The 25,130-nt window shown below is 40.8% G+C and overlaps 1 protein-coding gene and 1 non-coding gene across 2 annotated transcripts in view; one reads left to right on the top strand and one right to left on the bottom strand.

Annotated features, from left to right (window-relative positions):
• The first annotated feature begins 375 nt into the window (after positions 1 to 375).
• The window catches only part of LOC121578352 (synaptotagmin-2), a 77,955-nt gene continuing 53,200 nt past the window's right edge, over positions 376 to 25,130 (top strand). Inside the window, exon 1 of the mRNA XM_041892677.2 lies at positions 376 to 723. The gene's annotated coding sequence lies outside the window, so the exon portion shown is untranslated. The remainder of the gene's footprint in view (positions 724 to 25,130) is intronic.
• LOC121578828 lies at positions 6,277 to 6,329 on the bottom strand. Its single transcript, XR_006002832.1, has one exon. It is a non-coding gene; the product is annotated as a U7 small nuclear RNA (small nuclear RNA).

Here is a 25,130-nt window from a genome sequence, read left to right as displayed (position 1 = left end):
CCTGCATAGAGACAGCATTGCCGGGAGGAGAGAGCAGCACCTACGGCCAGATTCTCTGAGCCCCTCCATTGTACCAGGCTCAGCGTCTGCACGGCACATCTCTCCCCACTGCTTATCCATTCTCCCATCTTTTACTCCTCCCTCCTTCTCTCCACCCTCCATTTCACCCTTCATCTAATTTTCAATGCTCAGCATTCCCCTCTGCGTGTACTGGAGAGAGAAAAAAAATGACAGAGAGGAGTACAGAGTGCGCCATAAAAACGCCCCCCCACCCACCCAATTGATGACAAGTAGGATTTTTATTGAGTAGCTCTTCAGCCAATGAGGATGCAGTGCCGGGAAACACAGCAGTGAAACGGCACATAGCTCTGATGCTGGTGCTGATTTGCAGTGTGAGAGAATGTTAATGTGCATGTGTGTTTCTTTTCATTTCCCCCACATCTGATTAACTCAGCAGCACAGGCCCTACCACAACTATTTTGTGTGAGTGTGTGAATGTTTGTGAAGAGGGCTTTTGGGAAGAAACCCACAGGGGTGAATACAGGGACTGAGCAGTTACAATAGGCTTATCTTTTTCAGAAGGGGATAAACCAAAAACGATTCTTCTTCAAGATTGTACTTTTTTACTTCTTCTAAGACCATATCTCAAGTGTCCTGCAGGTACTACAAACAGAAGTCCCTCTCTCTCTCTTTTTCAGGAGACAATAGCTCTCTCCAATACAGGTAAGGTGCACTTTCTTACTGTATTTACATGTTCGGTGATCAGTGATGAGTGCGTGGTCTTGTATCATTTAGTCATGGCAGTACCCAGCCTCATCACAGTGCCCATCTATCCACTGCAGTGGGAGAGGGAAAGGCTCGGAGTAATTATAGCAGACAATAATATCTTCCTCAGTTGGAATTTCCTATGGTTTTATTGCATAGAGACACTGCAGGGAAACGGAGGCTGCCAGAGTGGAACTTTCTCTCTTAGCATTGAGTCAAGTCCTCGTGCGTAGCTTCATACAGTGCTGCAGTATCATGTTACATAATAGTAGAAAATATGTGTGAAAAAGTAGAACTTGGGATGGGGCTATTCACATTAGAAACATTGAAACAACATATTTCACATATTATGGATTCAATCCACTTCAGGAATGCTGATTAAACTATAACCAGAGTAATCGGTGGAGTGTGTTTTTCAAATGCTCAATGTTTTTCAAATGCCTTTTCAACATTGTTGCAATAAAACTGCTTTACCCTGAACCAAAAACTGAGAGGAAATGACAAACTACCAATTCAGGTTCTATTAATCCATTGATATCAAGTTGATATAAGATTGACATAATGTCGATATAAGTCTGTTAGATTGCTATACAGTACAGTACGATGCTTGGAGGGGTGCACGCAAGGTCAATTCTGCTGAACAAGCTATTCTGGAAGGGCCCATGCATTGAAGAGTTGCTACACTGTACCATAATGGTTGAAAAGGTATTTTTCTTAACTGTAGGCGTTGCAATATTCTTGACTATGTTGACTGCGTATTCCACACAAGCGTTTATTTTCATGGGCTGATTTCAAAGTCTTCCGCACCACTCTGAAGGGCATTGTCTGTCAGGTGAATTGGACCTTTGTCAAAATGCAGCAGTTTATAAATCTCATACCTGATAATAATATACAGTATAATATATGCCATTGAGCAGACACTTTTATCCAAAGCGACTAAGTCATGAGTGCATACATTTTACGTACGGGTGGTCCCGGGAATTGAACCCACTATCCTGGCATTGAAAGCGCCATGGTCTACCAACTGAGATGAGCAATTCCATATTCCTTATACGCATACTTTGGTCATGAGTCATTAGCATAAGGATAGAACATCTATATTATACATCAAGATTAAGATGATTGTATTGAAAGGCAGCAACATCCACGGTGAGAAGTGAGTGTGTTTCTATGGGGCTGTTGTGTTATCAAGTGACATTCAGGCCTGTCAGTCCTCAGGGGCACTATGTGTACAGGACTGCCTGGACAGGGACTATCCTGGTTTCGATGCAGAGGAATCTGCCTCCTCTTGGCACAGCAGAAGTGATTCAGAGGAGCCACAGCCACACACAAGTATGCACGCACAGAGTCGTCTGGGGGAATAGTGCTGAGTTGGCCATGTCATGAGGGAGGATACTGAGATACGTACCAGTGCTGATGGTGATAAGACCATTCGTTTATAAAGAGTCAGGGCTATTTTGGGTCTGTGGGGCAAGAGGGAGAGAAAAGTCTGCGGTTTTACTGGGTTAAAATGGATGGGATTCGAAAGGAAGATGCAACATTATAGTAATGCCTGAAATTAAATTATATTTTTTGCAAGTTGAGGAGGTCAATTGCTGGTTTCTTTCCTGCTAAACATAAAAACATATGTTAATACATTTTCCTGTATCTCAAAAGGCCTCTATACAGTACTTAGAAAATTGGGTGCTATCTAGAACATAAAAGGGTTATTTCGCTGTCCCCGTAGGAGAAAACTTTGAAGAACAATTTTTGGTTCCAGGTAGAACCCTTATGGGTTCCATGTAGAACCCTTTCCATAGAGGGTTCTACATGGTACCCAAAAGGGTTAAACATGGAACCAAATAGGGTTCTACCTGGAACCAAAAAGGGTTTTCCTTTGGGGACAGCAGAATAACTCTTTTGTAACTTTTTTTCTAACAGTGTACTCTATTCACGGTAGAGTGGCTGTGCAGCTGAATTGGAAAAGCCTCAGTGGCGACCCGTCATTTAGGGCAGGTGGGGCAGGTCTCTTTTTTGCTTTCTTGAGTAAGGCAACTCCAAAATGCAGGTGTTTCAGCCTAGCTCAGTGCTTTCTGTGGTGGAGGGGCAGCCAGCGGAAAATACAGAGCTTAGCGGTTGGTAATCTTGTCTAGTTGCGCCGTGATTGGCTCAGTGTTCTGTCACTCATGGGGACACTAAGTCACCGCAAAATCTACAGGGAGAGCTTGAAAGTTAAAGCGCCCTTGGACGCTGCCTTAGATTTACATTAGAAGTGCCCATCCAAGAAAGACGTCAAATCACGTTATATCTACCGTAGCTTTGATCATGTCAACATCATACTTTCAAAATCTTAGCTAGCAAGCTAGACAAGCGGCCATCATCATGAATCACGTCGACAATCTACAGGCAAATCCTTTTCAATCCTTGTCATATGAAGAGAAATTATAGATCAAACGTGTCGGTGCTTATCGGCCATTTAACATAAACATTACACAAGAAGTTGGAAATCGCTAATTCAACAATGAGTGGTGTGGAAGGAATCAGTGGCTAACTGCAAGCAATGCAAAGCAATCGTTATTTCGCTTCCCTGCCTGCTTTTTGGTGGAGAGGGTGTGTGATCCAAGTCTGGGATTAAGGGTCTCTTTTCCAAGCTTAAAATAATAAACAATCACACGCAACATCATGAGCCAGAAAAGGTTGAATACATTGGCCATGCTGTCAAGCCAGCATGACTTCTGCCACGTTCAAAACAACTGGAAACTCGGAACTGGGAAATCTCAGACTTCAGTGAGCTCCGACTGGGAAAATACATTTTGAACGGTCATCCAACACAGAAGTCGGGAACTCGGGCCTCTTTCTAGAGCTCTGACCTGAAGATCACTAACGTCATGATTCAACCTTGTTTTTTCAGTGTTCCCAGTTGTCGTGAAAGCACCATAAATCCAGAGAATGCTAGACTTTGACAACAAAGTTTCATGACAAAATCTGCCCACAAGAAGGACCACCCTTCCTGTTCAAGTGAGCACAGCACAACTGTGAGTCCAAAAATGTATTGTATGCTGCTGTATAAATGATTTAATATGCCAGGGAGATATGTATACTGTAGCTAAGAAAGTAATACTAAGTGTATGTTGTGTAGTAAGCTGTTAGTAGCCCATGTGCCTCACCCTAATCATTTGGTCCCTTTCCCCCTCATAATTTAGCCTACTGTCCTGACTTGGTGGTGAAATGTCATCTTCGAATATTGTAAGAGCTTTCATTGTCTGCTTATATGCCCCCTTCATTTATCCTATGGTTCTGACTAGGTGTACAGGGAGAATACTCTAAGAACGGCCCATGTTCTGAATTCTGTCTCTGTAGATTTCAAAAGTGCTGAACAAATAGTTATACTGTATTGAGTACGTCCGTCTTAGCTCGCTCATTAATGTCTTAATCGAAATTACGGATTGCCTCTTATCCACTCGTCGTCCCCTTATGCCATAGTTTGTACATCTCAATTGTCAGTAGAAACCACATTTGTTTAAGCAAGTCAGCCATATCAGCTATGTTTTTTAAAAAGGCAGTAAATGAGGGTGAATGAACTGTTTTGCTGCCAGACAAGGCTCTGCTGATAGCTAGGTGTAGCGGTGGTAAGGATTCACTCCATGGTGCTGAAAAGAAAGCTCTGCTGTTGGGACAGCTTTATGTAGGCCCTAACAGTTTGTGGGCACCTTTTGTCACTGTAATAGTGCAATTCATGTATTGTTTAGTCTTGTGTTGTGTAGTGGCTTTGCTGGCATGCATACATTTTTTTATTTTTTTGTTACATGCTAAAAGATTTACATGCTAAAATCACCACTGAAAAGCCTTGACACGTTTCTGAGCTCCTCTCACTCTCTCCAGGAGAGATGTTTTGTATGTTTTAGAGGAGCGTCTGCTTGATGGCTCATGAAATGGAATTGTGTAGTGCCCTATAATCATTTTTGTGTGAAATTGGGATCCTCTCAAACAGTGACGGGTGCATTCATGTTTGTCTGTATGAATCTTCAGCACAGCTGTGATAGGCAATATAATGGTAAATTGGTGGTTATGTGTTGTGGTTGTTGAGGACAGTGACACACTATGATTGTCAATCTCAGTGGGGTGTCTCATCAGATTGCTTGCTTAAGAAGTGGGAACAAAACTAAATTCTAAAATTATCTCTCCTAGAAGTTGCTAAATCCTTAATGAGACATCTGGTGCACAGTGGGATGAGACTGAGATGATTATGTTATTTTGAGTCAGAAAACTGTATATTAGCCTGTGAAGTGTTCATGTGCACATAGTAGACATTTCGGTAACACTTTCTATGAAGTACATACAGTTGAAGTCGTAAGTTTACATACACTTGGGTTGGAGTCATTAAAACTCGTTTTTCAACCACTCCACAAATTTCTTGTTAACAAACTAGAGTTTTGGCAAGTCGGTTAGGACATCTACTTTGTGCATGACACAAGTAATTTTTCCAACAATTGTTTGCAGACAGATTATTTCACTTATAATTCACTGTATCACAATTTCAGTGGGTCAGAAGTTTACATACACTAAATTGACTGTGCCTTTAAACAGCTTGGAGAATTCCAGAAAATGACGTCATGGCTTTAGAAGCTTCTGATAGGCTAATTGACATCATTTGAGTCAATTGGAGGTGTACTGTACATGCCTACCACTTTGAAGATGCAAAATAATTTTTATTGTGTCAAACAATATAGAAATAATTTCCTGATCTTTCTTATATCTCTCATATATAGGACAAACACTTCAAAACAAAACTTGCTTTTGATTTCTTTGGGACTATCTGTTTTTTTCCATGCATGAATCTGTACTCATAGCATTTCTATGGCCTAATCCAATGTTTTATCAAATCGTTGTTAATTTTTTTGGGATATCTAAAGGAGTCCTCTGTAGCTCAATTGGTAGAGCATGGCGCTTGTAACGCCAGGGTAGTGGGTTCGATCCCCGGGACCACCCATACGTAAACATGTATGCGCACATGACTGTAAGTCACTTTGGATAAAAGCGTCTGCTAAATGGCATATTATTATTATTATTATCTTCAAATTCCAAATCAAATAGCTAAATTATCCTTGGTATGACCATCTTAAAACAATTCCATATGTTAGCTTAGTAGATGATCAGTCCTTGCATCCATAGCACTGTCTATGAATTTGAGCGTGCTTACATTTCTCTAAGCCCATCCCTAGCTTTTTACCAAAACAGAGGCGGGGTGACCCACATGAAATAATCCTTTAGTGTACAATATGGTAGGAATATTGCGGAATATTGTAGTATACACTGTAGTGTTTTTACGGACTGAAGTCTGTGGAATTTACTGCAGCACACTGTAGTATTTACAGGTTACTATTGTGTAATACTATAGTAATATATACTAGTAAATACTGTAGTGTTTTTGCGGACTGTAGTATACTATAGTATTTAATGTAGTGTTTTTTGCGGACTGTAGTATGGTATATACATTTTTTAAATTTATTTTTTATCTTTGACATAGACGTGGGGGGCTTTCTCCTTGAGGAAACCTACTGGATAAATACTAAAAGAGCACATTTTCCATAACCTGTAGGTAGGACTGGGTTCTGAACTGAGAGTTCAGAGATTCTGCCCTTTTCTTTAAGCTTAGAGAACGCAATATACAGTGCCTTCAGAAAGTATTTACACCCCTTGACTGATTACACATTTTGTTGTGTCACAGCCTGAATTTAAAATTGATTACATTGAGATGTTTTGTCACTGGCCTATTCACAATACCCAATAATGTCAAAGTGGAATAATTATGTTTTTTTTATTGTATTTTATTTATTAGAAATGAAAAGCAAAAAAATGTCTTGAGTGAAGAAGTATTCAACTCCTTTGTTATGGCAAGCCTAAATAAGTTCAGGAGTAAAAATGTGCTTAACTAGTCACATAATAAGTTGCATGGACTCACTCTGTGTGCAATAATAGTGTTTAACATATTTTTTATTACTACCTCATCTCTGTACTCCACACATACAATTATCTGTAAGGTCCCTCAGTTGAGCAGTGAATTTCAAACACATATTCAACCACAAAGACCAGGGAGGTTTTCCAATCCCTCACAAAGAGAGGGCACCTATTGTTGGATGGGTAAAATGAAAAGAAGGAAGCCTGTACAAAACACAATTATTCCAAAACATGCATCCTGTTTGCAACAAGGCACTGAAGTAGTACTGCAAAAAATTTGGCAAAGCAATTCCCTTTTGGCCTTATAGGTACACTGGTAATCATTAAGGACTGGGGAGTTTTTCAGGATAAAAAATAAACGGAATGGAGCTAGGCACAGGCAAAATCCTAGAGGAAAATCGGGTTCAGTCTGCTTTCCACAAGACACTGGGAGATGAATTCACCGTTCAGCTGGACAATAACCTAAAACACAAGGAATAATGCAGTAGTATTTTATAGTATTCTACAGTATGCTACAAAATTTAATACTAAGTACTACACATGATCGAGGGATGCTACAGTGTGTATTATAGTATTCTACAGTATACTACAGTTTACTACATAATTCAACTGGCTTACCTGGTTAAATAAAGGTTAAATACAAAAAAATATTAAATACAGAATTCTATAGTAAACTGTAGTATTTTTATGTGGGGTATTTTTGTTATTGTTTTAATTAAGGATTCCAGTTTTAAGATATTTACATTTCCTCTGCCCTACAGTATGCAATGCATAACTTTGGGATCCATAACATCGATATTGTATCAATCCCAAAGTCTGAAAAAATCCCAAATATTATGTTCAACTTGCTTTAAGTGTCATATCTAGCCCGAAATCCAGTCTGTTTGTGCTAACATGTCACTCCTTGTCTACATGACAAGGCAAGGAGTGGAATGTTAGCACAAATAGACTGGATTTCAGGCTAGATATGACACTTAAAGAATATCTGTGTATCTTGCTGTTTCATGTGCTACTAACCCTAAATGGACTCTGCATCCATGGTCGTTTGAATGATAAAACATGCTGTATTGTGTGAATAACTAGTGACTGAGTGTTGGTTAGAGAACTCCCCATCATCTCATAGTTAGAGTGAGAGACCACCATTTAGCCTTCATTGGTCCAGATCAGAGTGGAGTAGACCAACCCCTGCAGTCCCAGTAAGCATTGATCAATTCATATAGAATGATTCAGGGGCAAATTAATGTTTGATGAGAGCCACGTTGAGCCTACGTCTCTTATTCTCTCTGTGTTTGTTTTCCTGACTTTTAGAGCCATACACTGTCTATGTTGTATGTTGTATGATAGCAGAGTTAGAAGCTAAAGAGATGAGAGAGGAAGATGTATACCTGAGTATTGTCATAGCTGAGTTATGTCCACATCAGCACAAACTCCACTGACTTAGGAGGGCTGCTATTGCAGAAAGGGCTTCCCCTTCCCTGTCCTTTACTACATCTGATTTTATGCATGGGGGTAATATCTCATTAAAGTTTGATCAATGATGTGTAAAACCATGATTAAATTACTGAGTAATGCATGCAGCCATGTAAAAGGACAAACTGCAATCGAAAACGGTATCATATGACATTTACCCTCTTCTGATAAATAAAGGACAATTCAACTGTCCCCTATGGGTCAGAAACCAGACCTTCCCTTCCAGACTGGTGCATCACTACAATGTGCGTGCAAAGCAGTAGCGGTGCGTGGGTAAAATCACTGGGGAAGCCAGATAGAAAAGCTATATTACAACCTAGAACCTGCTAGTTCATATGCCTTGCGACCGTGATACATAGGCCTAAAGGCAGAGACAGTAAGAAGACACAGTGGCAGAATAAATTCAACCACACCTTTATTTCAGCACATTTCATCATCAAATCACCTATGCTTAGTCGAATGCAGTGACAACTAAAAGATACCAAAAACGATTTAGTCCAATCAACGTTAGCTAAATAGCCTATGGTGTGGCTGTCTATGGTTCTGATTTCTGTGTGTGTGTGCGTGCGTGCACGGTCGTGCAAGTTGAAAAAAACATGTTGACTCACCCTATTTGTATAGAAATGGTAATGCAATCATCCTCTCCTTCATGTTGATGAAATGGTCTATCACTTTGTCATACAGTAGGCCTACAAACATTTGTTTTTTGTTTGTCCTAGGCTACCTGGCTAAAATTCTTGCTCACTAGCCTAACTTCCTTTCAAGGGCAACGTTAGCTAGTTAACATTAGCCTTCTACGCCTAGCTACATATTAAACTTCCATCCTCTCAGGCCAGGGGCACAATGGATGAATTAATGGCTGGATCGTAATCGCAGTTATAATAATTTGCCATTATGGAGAATTAAGTAAAACCACAAGTCCAAATCCCTATCTCCATCCATGGCTAATTTAGGAAAGGGCCCATTTTAGCTAGCTAGCTAGCTACCAGAGGACAACAACTCAACAAGATGCAACAATTCAAGTTGTTTCTGTCAATGACATATGCTTTCAATGTGATTTGATTGGAATGACGCCAAATCCAAACTGGCTTCCCTTGACTCTTTTTTTTTTGGTGCGCCAGGACCATTCACAGTTGAGCTCACTCAGTTTAGCTCAATGCTGATTGGCTATTATTTTATACTTTCTTTTTTCAAGGGAGGCCAGTTGCTTGCTGGCTTCCCTTGCATTCAATGCTACTATGTCCTACTATTTTGGACCAGACAGCATCAGATAGATGGCCGACACGTAGAGGGACAGAGGGGCACTGTTTCACTCACTCAGATGCTTTCTTCGGTGAGATACATTCAGCCTCTTGTGAATTGAAGGAAAATTATGAAACACAAAGAGACTGAAAATATACTATGTTATTTTTTCTTTTTTTCTTGGTCAATTTTTTGGGGAAGCCTGGCTTCCCTTGGCCGATCTCAGAATAGCACCATCATACATCATCTCTTCAAATTATTTAGTGAGACTGAGAATGTATCCATCCTATATTGAATGTTGTTAAGAATATTGACTATATGCTGAACAGGGCAGCTTGAAGAGACAGTGAGAATATGCTGCCTCTGTGAGGGAATGGTGAGAATCAGCCTTCCTTAATGATGCCAATGTCTCTTCCCCTCTCTTCCTACTGGTGAGCCTTGGAGATCTGCTGAAGCAGAAAATAGAATATGCCTTTTTTATTGACACGTCTCAGGTTCTAGAACATGATCATCACATTTCCTTTTTGGTCCAGAGTTTTGTTTTGTTTATATAAGTTCCTAAAACATGATGCAGGCCCCCTGCTGATGATATAACTGCTGATGCAGATGCCTTGTTTTGCAACATTAGAGGATTCAGTCCAATGGATATTAGTGGTTCTCCAGTAGCCTTAGCAATACCAACAAATCACAGTAAAACACCTAACATTTCAAATGTATTAAAATCTGCACTGAAATTGTTGAGAGAGCAGAGAAAATGGGGTGCAAAACAAGATCAGTTCATTAGTCAGTGAACTTATGTCCCTTATGGATGGCCTATCCCTCAGTGCTCAGTCAAGTTGCCCCAGATCCGTTGAATGGGGCAACACGCTCTGCTCTCTGTAGGTTGATGAATTCAGACCTAGCTCTCTCTCTCTCTCCTCTATCCTCTCCCCTAGTCTGTCTCTAACTGCTTCAACAAACCAGCACTATTCGGTCAAGCTATTTTAGGTACCAGCAGAAGCACAAAAATAAATATAGCTGTGAGCAGCAATGAACGGGGTTCACAGGATGAAAGAAAGGACAGAAGATCAGTTGGATAACAAAGCAAGCACTATATCATGTAGGAACTATCTTTATTTATGTGCAATCAGTGAAAGTATCTCTCAATACCACAAGGATTACGCAAGTGAAGTTTAGTCTAGTGCTGTAATTGTCATTTTGTCCTATGGCTCATTAAAATATTTTTTAAGTATTTTTAGCATACATTAGGATATTAGCGTATTTGCTCATTTGAATCTATTGCAGTGTTTCCCAAACTCGGTCCTCGGGACCCCAAGAGGTACACATTTAGTTTTTTAGCCTAGCACTACACAGCTGATTCAATTAATCAAAGCTTGATGATTAGTTGATTATTTGAATCAGCTGTGTAGTGCTAGGGCAAAAAACAAAACGTGCACCCCTTGGGGTCCCCAGGACCGAGTTTGGGTAACACTGATCTACTGGTATAGTGTGGCCATCTTTGAATGCATCAACATTATTTTCTCAAACTCTTTAAAGACTTTTGTGATGAGTCCAAATACCACATTTTTGTGAATCTGACTTTTAGTCCATGAGTAGATTTTTTAATGATTATTTTAAGCATTAGCATTGCATAGTCAAACAAGTGAATTATTAAAAATGTCCTTATTCTTTAAGATATCAATGCCAAACTTAACATGGTCCGTCGTTGTAATGTTTTTGATGACCCTAAACTGTTTCAAGTTGATAGGCAATTGTGGAGTGGATTTATAAAGGATTAAATGGACACGTAAAATTAAATTTCCTGATTTAACAATAACTCAGCCATCTCTTAACCAATCCCTTAGCTTTTCTCTAACTAAGTTAAGCGATGTACCATGGGCCTACATACCAAATTAGGATTTATGGTTCATGAGAATACGTTTTTCAAAGGTTTTCCAGAATGTTTAAGGAAAATGTATCCTGACAGACATTATGGGTCCTTGAGGTAACTTTGTTCAGCATGAGGAAATACGCCTTCATACAAAGTTTCAAGTCTGTAGGTCATAAGGATTTAAGTGAGACTGCTTATAGGCCTATCGGTACCATTCTTTTTGAACCCCTAATGAACTTCGCTGTGAACCCCTAATGAGTGTGTGTGTGTGTGTGCATGTGTGTGTGTTTAATAGAGAGAGAGAGAGAGAGAGAGAGAGAGAGACAGAGAGACAGAGGGAGTGAGAGAGTGGCTGTGTAAGAGAGAGTGTGCATGAGAGAGGGCATGTGTGCATGAGAGAGAGAGAGAGAGAGAGAGAGAGATGTGTTTGTGCATGTGAGAGAGAGAGAGCATCTGTGAGAGAGAAGGGGGGGGGACTAAGCCAAGAGCAGCCAAAAGGGTAAGAAAGAGTCCAAACGTCTGACTGGCCTAATTTGAGCAACCTTCAGGGGGTGTTGGAAAGACACTGTAGAGGAGACAGAGGCTCTGTGATGGTGATGGGATAGAAGGACTGTGAGACTGTGTCCAGGGGGGAGCCATGTACTTAGGTGACGTTCAGCCTCTCACAATTACAGATCCTGTCCTGAGACATTACCAATCTATGATAATAGTCCTGAATATGAATCATGTTCAGAATAATTTCCCATCTTTAATCCTTGACCCAGCCGATTTATTTACTGGAGGCAACTATTTTTTATCTGAAATGTGACTTCTTCCAATGGCTTTGGTTAGTTTGTTTTTATATTATTAGTATCCAATTAGTTGAGTTAATATTTTGACTAGCTTTATCCAACCTGGAGAGTAAATGTACATGTGTCTCCTTCCATTTAGTATGATATGTTAATTTACTTCTAGTTTTTGAGGCCAAGCTGCTATATCAGGTTTGAAATACAGTAAGTATATGTTACTCCTTCTATATAATATTGGAGTGGGTAGTAAGGCACATTACACATTATCTAGATTAATATCATAAAGATGCAGAAGATTATGGTATGTTTTGCAAGCTCAAATAAGTTCTTGTAAATCGTCATGGCATACATACTTTAAAATGACTGGTCTGGCACCACATATTTGATTGAATCCACAGGGAAGTGCACTTTTAGATCAGTGAGATTTCTGTTGGCTTTGTTCACTGCTTTTCAATTTATCTTGAAGATCACAACTGCAGACAAGCACAGGAACATATTTTATTTTCAGCCCAGGGTCCTTGTCATGTGATAAAGTGTGTCACTCACATGTTGTTGTCCTTGCCTTTCTACATCGGGATGTCATGCTGATGAAATGACATTTTTGATCTAACACTTTCTGATTTTCCCCTGTGCTTGTGCTAGCATTTTTTATTACAAAAATGAAAGCATTTGCATAGTTGTCAGCCTGCCACAGAAAGACTAGCGATTTGACATATATGTATGGGCATTGTAGTTGGTACAACACAGCATGGGGAATGACAACTTACATAGAAGGCAGTGTTATGTCTGTATTTTACAGTCCCAGCTAACAAACAAACATCCCCACAACTTAAGATAATGTTCCCTTAAGAGTCTCATTAGGTCATTAACTCATGTTTTCATAGGAATATTCCTGTGATGTGCAAGGAATGTTTTCATGCTTAATGTCTAATATAATTTACCCAGAATGTGGTTACCATGTTCTCAGAATTTAAGATATGAAATTCCTAGACACGTTTCATGGGAACGTTGCAAGAACATTCCTGTGTCCAGTTTTCTGTGGGTTAGGAGAATATTCCATCAACGTCCCACCAAACATACTCAGAACATAACATATTAATGTTCTAGACACGTTTCATTGGAACGTTGCAAGAACATTTGTGTCATTTTTTTTATACATTACATCTTGCTACTGAATCAATTAAGGCACTGATTGAGGAGCCACTGATCCATGCATAGCTCTTTGTCTGTTGGCAAGGTTAGGGATACTCATACACACTGTTAACAACTTACATATTTGACACACATGATTACATTGTGCATGTTCATTTAAACAGTAACTATTACTCAACATGTCCTCACCTGGGATTTGAACTCACAACCTCTTGGTTCACGGTATTCGTATCTTCCTGCTACACCCCCATGTCGATGTCAGGTATCAGTTAATCTGCCTGTTCTCTTGTCATTTATTTTATTTACTTATTTCAGCAAATTAAGGACTTTCTGTATAGTTGTCTAACGCTTTGAACACACCGACTGCGTCATTGCGCAAAATAGGATGCAGCATCATCTAGATATGTGTGCAACAAAAGTTCAACATTCTCCTTCTGCTACCATTTCTGTCAACCTGTTTATGCATACAGTTTGATGCATACGTTCGATAAATCCAACGTATGCACCACAAAGAACGCACTGCAACTGCCTCTGCAATGCAATGCTGCAAGGCAAACGCAGCGTTCCATTGGAAATGAATATACTTCTGGTGTACCAAAACGCAATGACGCAGTCGGTGTGTTCGAAGCGTAATGTTGTTGGGGCATATTAACCTGTTTTAATGATACTCCTGAATCACTATGACCAATAAAATATTTCATGAATGTACTTTTAACAGAGCTGAGATTTAATTTAAAAAACAATTTTTTATTTTTTTTATTGATAATTCAGCCAGCAGCAGACCCCCCTGCATGCTACTGCTGAAGCTCAGAAGGGTTGGTCAGAAGGGTTGGTCCTGGTCAGTCCCTGGATGGGAGACCGGATGCTGCTGGAAGTGGTGTTGGAGGGCCAGAAGGAGGCACTCTTTCCTCTGGTAAACAAACAAAAAAAATATATATATATACAGTGGGGAGAACAAGTATTTGATACACTGCCGATTTTGCAGGTTTTCCTACTTACAAAGCATGTAGAGGTCTGTAATTTTTATCATAGGTACACTTCAACTGTGAGAGACAGAATCTAAAACAAAAATCCAGAAAATCACATTGTATGATTTTTAAGTAATTCATTTGCATTTTATTGCATGACATAAGTATTTGATCACCTACCAACCAGTAAGAATTCCGTCTCTCACAGACCTGTTCATTTTTCTTTAAGAAGCCCTCCTGTTCTCCACCCATTACCTGTATTAACTGCACCTGTTTTAACTCGTTACCTGTATAAAAGACACCTGTCCACATACTCAATCAAACAGACTCCAACCTCTCCACAATGGCCAAGACCAGAGAGCTGTGTAAGGACATCAGGGATAAAATTGTAGACCTGCACAAGGCTGGGATGGGCTACAGGACAATAGGCAAGCAGCTTGGTGAGAAGGCAACAACTGTTGGCGCAATTATTAGAAAATGGAAGAAGTTCAAGATGACGGTCAATCACCCTCGGTCTGGGGCTCCATGCAAGATCTCACCTCGTGGGGCATCAATGATGATGAGGAAGGTGAGGGATCAGCCCAGAACTACACGGCAGGACCTGGTCAATGACCTGAAGAGAGCTGGGACCACAGTCTCAAAGAAAACCATTAGTAACACACTACGCCATCATGGATTAAAATCCTGCAGCGCACGCAAGGTCCCCCTGCTCAAGCTAGCGCATATCCAGGCCCATCTGAAGTTTGCCAGTGACCATCTGGATGATCCAGAGGAGGAATGGGAGAAGGTCATGTGGTCTGATGAGACAAAAATATAGCTTTTTGGTCTAAACTCCACTCGCCTTGTTTGGAGGAAGAAGAAGGATGAGTACAACCCCAAGAACACCATCCCAACCGTGAAGCATGGAGGTGGAAACATAATTCTTTGGGGATGCTTTTTTGCAAAGGGGACAGGACGACTGCACCGTATTGAGGGGAGGATGGATGGGGCCATGTATCGCGAGATCTTGACCAACAACCTCCTTCCCTCAGTAAGAGCATTGAAGATGGGTCGTGGCTGGGTCTTCCAGCATGGCAACGACCCGAAACACACAGCCAGGGCAACTAAGGAGTGGCTCCGTAAGAAGCATCTCAAGGTCCTGGAGTGGCCTAGCCAGTCTCCAGACCTGAACCCAATAGAAAATCTTTGGAGGGAGCTGAAAGTCCGTATTGCCCAGCGACAGCCCCGAAACCTGAAGGATCTGGAGAAGGTCTGTATGGAGGAGTGGGCCAAAATCCCTGCTGCAGTGTGTGCAAACCTGGTCAAGACCTACAGGAAACGTATGATCTCTGTAATTGCAAACAAAGGTTTCTGTACCAAATATTAAGTTCTGCTTTTCTGATGTGTCAAATAGTTATGTCATGCAATAAAATGAAAAAATTAATTACTTAAAAATCATACAATGTGATTTTCTGGATTTCTGTTTTAGATTCCGTCTCTCACAGTTGAAGTGTACCTATGATAAAAATGACATACCTCTACATGCTTTGTAAGTAGGAAAACCTGCAAAATCGGCAGTGTATCAAATACTTGTTCTCCCCACTGTATATATCCCAATGCCCCAGGGCAGTGATTGGGGACATTGCCCTGTGTAGGGTGCCGTCTTTCAGATCGGACATTAAATGGGTGTCCTGATGCTCTGTGGTCACTAAAGATCCCATGGCACTTATTGTAAGAGTAGGGGTGTTAACCCCGGTGTCCTGGCTAAATTCCCAAATCTGGCCCTCATACCATCATGGCCACCTAATCATCCCCAGCTTCCAATTGGGTCATTCATCTCCTCTTCCCTGTAACTATTCCCCAGGTTGTTGCTGTAAATGTGAATGTGTTCTCAGTCAACTTACCTGGTAAAATAAGGGTTAACAAAACAAAAATACAAATCATAGTGATTCAGGAGTATCATTAAAACAGGTTAAAATGCCCCACCAACATTTGACAACCATACAGAAAGACCTTAAATTGTTGAAATACCGTAAGTAAATCAAATCAATGATGAGAGAATAGTCAAATTAATATTGTATATTCTGAGAACATGGCAACCATGTTATATATACTGCATGTTTGGTGGGACGTTGATGGAATATTCTCTTTACCCTCAGAAAACTGGACACATGAATGTTCTTGCAACGTCCCATAAAACGCATTGTAACCATGTTCTAGATAAGTTCTACTTGGCATTAAGGGAATGTTCTCCTAACTTTAACATCAAAACATGCTAAAAGGTTCTCAGAAGTTTTTTGCTGACATAAATAGAATGTACCCCTAACTAACGGAAAACTGGACACTCAAACATGCATTAACATTACGGGTAGCATTACAAAAATGTTCTCTCTCCATAGAATAGTTAGCTAGGCTGTATTTTGGCAAATCTATGGGGCTTAGCTAGCTCGTGTTAATTTGGGGCACTGTAGGACGAAATGGTACGTGACCAACTCATTGAGCATACAAACAATGAGAAAGTATGTGAATGACAGTTACTCGAGCCTGATGATTTGTCACTGGCAATTCAATTGGAGTCCACATCAGAATGTGCTGGGAAGCTAGTCTCCTCTCTCCAGCCACTAGCTCTCACATACAGCGGACTGCTCAGACAGACCCCCAAGAGAGAGAGAGTACGGCAGCACTTCAAAGAGAGGAGAGCTGGTCGTTTCAATACCACGTCATCACTCACGTCAGCCCTGTGGAAACTGCGGCTCCTCTGCTCACAACTCCAGAGTGCAAAACTGTCCCGCACGTATGCAGGAATTGTGGCAAAATCAACCACTTTGCTGAAGTCCGCAGGTCGGCCCCAGCTGACAAACAATGGTTTGGTGCCCAATCACCAACCACCATCATTCACAATGTTTGCGCTGGATGAGTAGCATTGAAAACATGCATAGTGTTGATTGATGAGGTCAGCCTGCCCCTCCAGTGTCTCTGCTAAACTTAGAGACATAGCCATTTCTTCTCCCACCAGCCACTGGGCGCCCCCTCAACTGGACCTGATTATGGCAAAACCAAAATTGACATTGTGGGGTCCCTCCAGCTGCCTGTAAACTGCGGGGATGAAGCTCTGCCAGCTGTTCTGTTGCACCCTGCATTGTTTAACAGTTTGGGCTGCCTCACCTTCTTCGCACACCAGCCCCTGGTTGACCCCACCGTGACCCTCAGCATACAATCTATACACCACGTCCCCCTGGCCCTACGTGCAGACATTAATGCTGAGCTACGGTGCCAGCTAGAGGAAGACATCATCGAGCCTGTTGATACATCCCCCTGGATCTCAAACCTGGTGGTGGTAAAACATTTATCAGGGGGCCCCACTACACGGGTCCATGATGAGCACCTCCACATCGTGTTCACTGCACTGGCAAAACACCACCTGAATGGAGGACTGTGCTTCTTCTCCGACCCTTTTAATTTTTAATTTTTTTTATTTCACCATTATTTAACCAGTTAAGCCAGTTGAGAACAAGTTCTCATTTACAACTGGCCAAGATAAAGCAAAGCAGTGCGATAAAAACAACAACACAGAGTTACATATGGGGTAAACAAAACATAAAGTCAAAAATACAACAGAAAATATATATACAGTGTGTGCAAATGTAGTAAGTTATGGAGGTAAGGCAATAAATAGGCCATAGTGCAAAATAGTTACAATTTCGTATTAACACTGGAATGATAGATATGCAAAAGATGATGTGCAAATAGAGATACTGGGGTGCAAATTAGCAAAATAAATAACAATATGGGGATGAGGTAGTTGGGTGGGCTAATTTCAGAATGGCTGTGTACAGGTGCAGTGATCGGTAAGCTGCTCTGACAACTGACGCTTAAAGTTAGTAAGCCAATGACTTTGTGGAATTTTGCTTCTCGGCCAAGGGCATTTCTCCACTCCAATCCTGAAGCGACCCACCGGATCCCAGAGGCCACCTCTGCTGCCCATGTTGCATTCTTCTTGGATATTATGGTGTTTCCTACTACGGTACTCGTCCACAACTGCTCCGCTGCGCCACCTGCTGAAGAAAGAGGAGCACTGGGTCTGGAAGGCAGCCTGCTCAGATGCTGTGCATCTCTGTAAATCATAGCTCACCTCATCACCAGTCTTGGCCCACTTAGACCTCCCAAGCACCACCTTTGTCACGTGCGATGCCTCTGCTGCTGCCATATGAGCATAGGCCTTCTCCTCCTGAGCCCTCAGCCCCACAGAGCAGAGGAACTGTCGCCGTACTTCAGGGTCCGAGAGGAGCTGTCTTGCAAGGGCTCTGCACTGTGGTCCCAAGTGCTCTTTGTGCGTCTGTGCTTGCTATGGCGAACAAAGGCCACTTCGGCATAGTCAGACTCTAGTATGGTGGCCAGGCATCAACAAGGATATTGAAAGGGACTGCCTCACCTGCCTTGTTAGCGAGAAAAGAAGGCCCCGCTCCATTCCCCCTGCAGCCACTGGACTGGCCGTCCTGCCCCTGGGAACATCTGCAGCTCAACATTTATGGGGAATTCCATGGAGTCTCCCATCAACAGAGGTTTCTAGTGGTGACCTACGACCTCCACTCCAAGTGGCCTGAGGTGAAACCGGTGGGCTCGGTCACAACCAGTTTGATTATAGACATTCTTGAGTCACACTTTGCCCCCTTGGGGGTGGGGTAGGGTAGAGAGCTTCAACCAGACACTCAAGAATGGCATCAGGGCCTAACTCGCACAAGGGTGCACGTTCGCCACCAGCCTGCTCCAAACAATGCTGCACTACCGTGCCACGCACCACTCCACCACAGGGGTCTCTCCAGTGTCCCTCCTGCTGTGATGTGAGCTACAGCTGACCCTGGACAAACCCCTCCCTCATCCTCGCCCTCCTCTGGCTCAACCACTCACTCACAATTCTCGGGCCACAGTCTGTACTGTACAGTAGGACAGTCATGCAAGATGTTATTGTAACAGTGGTTGACCCTGGGGTTATGTTACGCCAAGTGGTGTAAAGTACTTAAGTAAAAATTGTAGTTTTTTGGGGTACCTGTACTTTATTTTACTATTTATATTTTGGACAACTTTTACTTTTACTTCACTACATTCCTAAAGAAAATATTGTACTTTTTACTCCATACATTTTCCCTGACACCCTAAAGTACTATTTACATTTTTAATGCTTAGCAGGACAGGACAGGACAAAATTCACACACTTGTCAAGAGAACATCCCTGCTCATCCCTACTGCCTCTGATCTGGCGGACTCACTAAACACAAACGCTTCATTTGTAAAGATGTCTGAGTGTTGGAATGTTCCCCTGGCTATCCATAAATTAAAAAAACGAGAAAATGGTGCCGTCTAGTTTACTTAATATAAGGAATTTGAAATTATTTATACTTTTACTTTTGATACTTAAGTATATTTTAGCAATTACATTTACTTTTTGATACTTAAGTATATTTAAAACCAAATACTTTTGTCTATCCTTCAAACTAATAGACAGTAAACCAGACTCATAGCTGATTTTCCTAAGTAGTTTTCAGTGGGACCCTCAGTTTTTCCTGATTAATTTTACCTGCCAGGAAAAACATAGGGCCTTACTCAGCAGTCGTGATGCTGTATTTCTCTCATTATTGATAACTGGAAAAACTCTGACATAATCTGGAAGTTTGACTATTGATGCCTATATGTTCACTGTAAAACTTTTCCTGGTAAATTTACAGCATTATACTGGCACCAGAATTTTGCTTTACAGCAGAGATGCTGTAATGTATTTTACAGTACTATTATCCTTACTGTAAAACAATGGCGTATGTCGCGCAGCTGAGAACCGAGTGAACCGAATCACACAGGGTTGTGACAGCTAAGGAGGAAACTGTGTCCTGGTGTTGTTGCTGTTCATACTCTCCCCATTGAGTAGACTGCATCACGGTGACATCTAGATGGCTACCAATATTAGTTATATATTGTGTAGGCTGCTATCCTACTAGAAATATAATCCTGGGAGGTAAAAAAAATTGGCCACGTTGGCGACACTGTGTTACAGCTGGCCAGTGGCAAGCACCCTATAGCCGGGAGGCACCTGATTCAACACCGGTGCACTGGTCATTCGCAATGGCTTTAGCGGCTCGTGAGTAGTTTAACCGCCCACGACATGGATTATGTGTAAAATGCCCGTCAATCCAATAAAAAAAATACGTTACGCTGGTTATAATATGGGTCATATGTTTTGAACTGCTAGAAACAAGCCATTTCCTCTGTAGTACTTGTGAAAACATAACGGTCACGAATCAGCGCTCAGTTTATTCTCTATGGCACTCAGATGCTGCGGTGTAGCCTACCTAAATGCCTATCATCACAACAATTATTATCTGGGTGATTTTTTTCTAGGTTGCAGAGCAAGATATTTACCAGCAATTTACAGCAGACCGAAATAGCTTGTGTCAACTTGAGCTAGCTACAGTAGCTTATGAAAGTATTCACCCCCTATTTTGTTGTCTTACAACCTGGAATTAAAATGGAATTTTTGGGGGGTTTGTATCAATTGATTTACACAACATGCCTACCACTTTGAAGATGCAAAATATATATATTTTTAAAACAAACAAGAAATAAGACAAAAAAACAGAAAACCTGGGCATGCTTAACTATTCACCCCCCCAGAGTCAATATTTTGTAGAGCCACCTTTTGCAGCAATTACAGCTGCAAGTCTCTTGGTGGTATGTCTCTACAAGCTTGGCACATCTAGCCACTGGGATTTTTGCCCATTCTTTAAGGCAAAACTGCTCCAGCTCCTTCAAATTGAATGGGTTCTGCTGGTGTACAGCAATCTTTAAGTCATACCACAGATTCTCAATTGGATTGAGATCTGAGCTTTGACTAGGCCATTCCAAGACATTTAAATGTTTCCCCTTAAACCACTCGAGTGTTGCTTTAGCAGTATGCTTAGGGTCATTGTCCTGCTGGAAGGTGAACCTCCGTCCCAGTCTCAAATCTCTGGAAGACTGAAACAGGTTTTCCTCAAGAATTTCCCCGTATTTAGGGTGAAGAGAGGTTTTGGGTTTGCGCCAGACATAGCGTTTTCTTTGATGACCAAAACGCTCAACTTTAGTCTCATCTGACCAGAGTACCTTCTTCCATATGTTTGGGGAGTCTCCCACATGCCTTTTGGCGAACACCAAACGTGTTCGCTTATTTTTTTCTTTAAGCAATGGCTTTTTTCTGGCCACTCTTCCGTAAAGCCCAGCTCTGTGGAGAGTATAGCTTAAAGTGGTCCTATGGACATATACTCCAATCTCTGCTGTGGAGCTTTCAGGGTTATCTTTGGTCTCTTTGTTGCCTCTCTGATTAATGCCCTCCTTACTTGGTCCGTGAATTTTGGTGGGCAATCCTCTCTTGGCAGGTTTGTTGTGGTGCCATATTCTTTCAATTTTTTAATAATGGATGCTTTAATGGTGCTCCGTGGGATGTTCAACGTTTCTGATATTGTTTTATAACCCAACCCTGATCTGTACTTCTCCACAACGTTGTCCTTGACCTGTTTGGAGAGCTCCTTGGTCTTCATGGTGCTCCTTGCTTAGTGGTGTTGCAGACTCTGGGGCCTTTCAGAACAGGTGTATATATACTGAGATCATGTGACACTTTGATTGCACACAGGTGGACTTCATTTAACTAATTATGTAACTTCTGAAGGTAATTGGTTGCACCAGATCTTATTTAGGGGCTTCATAGCAAAGTGGGTGAATACACATGCACACACCACTTTCCCGTTATTTATTTTTCCGAATTTTTTGATATATATTTTTTTTTCATTTCACCAATTTGGACTATTTTGTGTATGTCCATTACAGTAAATCCCCCCAAAAATTACAGGTTGTAATGCAACAAAATAGGAAAAATGCCAAGGGGGCTTAATACTTTTGCAAGGCACTGTAACTAGCTAGCTAGCTTGCAATTGTTAGCCAGCTAGCAGGCTAGGTTAGCTAAGAAAACATGCAGTAATTCAACGTTGGCTAGCAACGTTGGCTAGCAATAAAGATACTTAAAAACAAGTCATGGTACCTACCCAGCAGCTGCTGAAAATATTATTCCACTTCACAGCCGCTTCAAGAAGATGTTTACTAAAATAGTCTGAGTTTCATGTTTCTCACCTAACAGCATGAGTTTAGCTCATGAAACGGATCATTTGAATCTACAGTAGGCTTAAGCTATTACTGTAAAGAAATACAGTATGTGACAGTTAATAACAGCATTTATCAGCATTTTACCCATAATGCAGTGCTATCTACAGCATTAATGCTGTAAAACACATGTACAATATTTTACTGTGCATTCTACAGTGTTTTACTGTTGCGATTACAGAAAAGTCTTAATGCTTTTATATTATTTATATTTATGTCACCAGGCGGTGAATAACCTATAGTATTCTGTTGATGATGTGAAAGAAGTTCAGGAATGCAAGGACCCATGCTGTGGAATTTGTATAAATACAACTATTACTTTCAATGATCAGAGAATGTTCTATTTCACATAAATGTATCTTCCTTTAACCTTCCCAGTGGTTAGATGTTTGGGAGGTCAGTTTATATATAAAGTAAGTTTTAGTGAAAGAGTAATTGAAAGCGACTCCTCTTATTTCACAATTGATCTCGCTGTTAATTATAACAGAGCTGTCAGGTCAATATAATTAATTACAGTTGGAGACTGGAGCTTTTAATGAAAACTAGTATAATTACTAAATGGCTGCTGTATTTTCCAAAAGTTTTAAAATAAGGAGTATGTATAGGTAACTGCCAAAATAATGGAAACAAATGCGGGATACAAAGTATATTGAAAGCAGGTGCTTGCACACAGGTGTGGTTCCTGAGTTAATTAAGCAATGAACATCCTGCTTATGGTCATGTATAAAAATGCTGAGCAGGCCATTATTTTGGCTACCATGTCTATGCCCCTATAGGATGACAATGCCCCCATCCACAGGGCATGAGTGGTCACGGAATGGTTTGATGAGCATGAAAACAATGTAAGCCATTTGCCATGGCCATGTCAGTCACCAGATCTCAACCCAATTGAACACTTATGGGAGATTCTGGAGCGGCAGCTAACTCTATAAAATGTTAATACTTATTATTATTATTCGCCTTATGCTGCCACCTGTAGCACCAAAACTGTAACAGCTACCAACACCAAAACAAATTTAAAATGTGCAGGCTGCCTGCCCGCTGTGTGCTTGAAAAAAGAACATCTTAATAATATTTATACCTTTCACACTACAACCATATTTGCAAGAATCCCAATGTATTTCAATGGCCATAGACTTGAATGGGAAAAATTATGTTCATAACCAGTCTTCCAATGTTTAAGCTCGAAACGCCATTCAAACTTTAAAATGTGCAGACTGGTCTGGAATAGGTTGCTTTTTGATACTATTTATACTTTTTGAACTATAACCATTTAAAATTATGCCCACCTGACACAGATTGCGATTTATAATGGGACGTTTTTGGATTGCATAAAGAACAACAGTAATTGTGTGATGGCGGGGATAGAGGGGTGGGTTCTAAACAAAACTACAAGTGTGCTTGCTCTATTTCCTCAACAGCACAGCTAGGAGAGCTCAAAAAAGCACCTTATAGTTGAAGACTCTTCTTTGAGACATAAAAGTGCATTGAAATTACTTAAGAACTGTGCACACTTTGGAGAGGTGTGTGGCCACTTGGAGACACCAGTTAGACCTCTCACTCAAACCCTTGTAACTACCCCACATTTTCCAGGAATATTCTTATCATGTTACTGAATGTATCCAGAGTATTTTCAGATTTTGCTATCAACAAATGCACATAAAATCAACAGTGTAATGTTTGGCCCCCAACTTTGGTCTAATCATTTTCCCATAATCTCCAAAGCCTTTCAGTTGCTACCATGCTTATGCATATGCATTTCATATGTCTTCTGTAAGAAACATTTCAATTTAGCCCTATCCATATAGGCCAATTCCCACGAGTGTAAACGGTAAATTTCTTTAGTGACCAAATCGTTTTTTTTGTGTTTTTTTTATGGGGGGTTACAGGTACAATATATTAATTAATATCAATCCATATATTTTCTATTAATTATGTATACATTGTACCTGTGGGCTGCCACTCAAAAGAAGAAGAAAAAAATAAGAGAAAATGCAATCAATTTTTTACAAAAGGTAATAATTTAGGGGGCAGCAGGTAGCCTAGTGGTTAAGAGCGTTGGGCCAGTAACCGAAAGGACGCTGGTTCGAATCCCCAAGCTGACTAGGTGAAAAAAATCTGTTGATGTGCCCTTGAGCAAGGCACTTAACTCTAATTGCTCTTGTAAGTCGCTCTGGATAAGAGCGTCTGGAAAATGTAATGTATGAAATTGATCATTTTAAAATGTAACTAATAATACATTCAGTATAAAAAGGAAAAGAAAACCAAAAAAGAAGTGGGCATCCACTGACAACCTCCCCTCCCATCCCATCCCATTCCCCCAACCCAACCCCATCCAGTCAACATGTCTCCATCCAACCCCCCCACCCCCACTCCCGGAAACCATGTTTTCAAATCAAATCACATGTTATTTGTACATACAGATGTTATTGCGGGTGTAGCGAAATGCTTGTGTTTCTAGCTCCGACAGTGCAGTAATATCTAACAAGTAATATCTAACAATTTCACAATGTCTACCCAATACACAAAAATCTAAGTAAAGCAATGGAATGAAGAATATATAAATAAATATATGGACGAGCAATGTCAGAGCGGCATAGACTAAGATACAGTAGAATAGTATAGAATACAGTATATACATATGAGATGAGTAATGCAAGATATGTACACATTATTCAAGTGACTAGTGTTCCATTTATTAAAGTGGCCAGAGATTTCTATGTATATACAGTGGACAATGCAACAAAATAGGAAAAACGCCAAGGGGGATACTTTTTC

The sequence above is a fragment of the Coregonus clupeaformis genome, chromosome 12 (assembly GCF_020615455.1).
Source record: "Coregonus clupeaformis isolate EN_2021a chromosome 12, ASM2061545v1, whole genome shotgun sequence".
NCBI lineage: Eukaryota > Metazoa > Chordata > Actinopteri > Salmoniformes > Salmonidae > Coregonus > Coregonus clupeaformis.
This window is presented reverse-complemented; position numbering and strand designations above follow the sequence as displayed.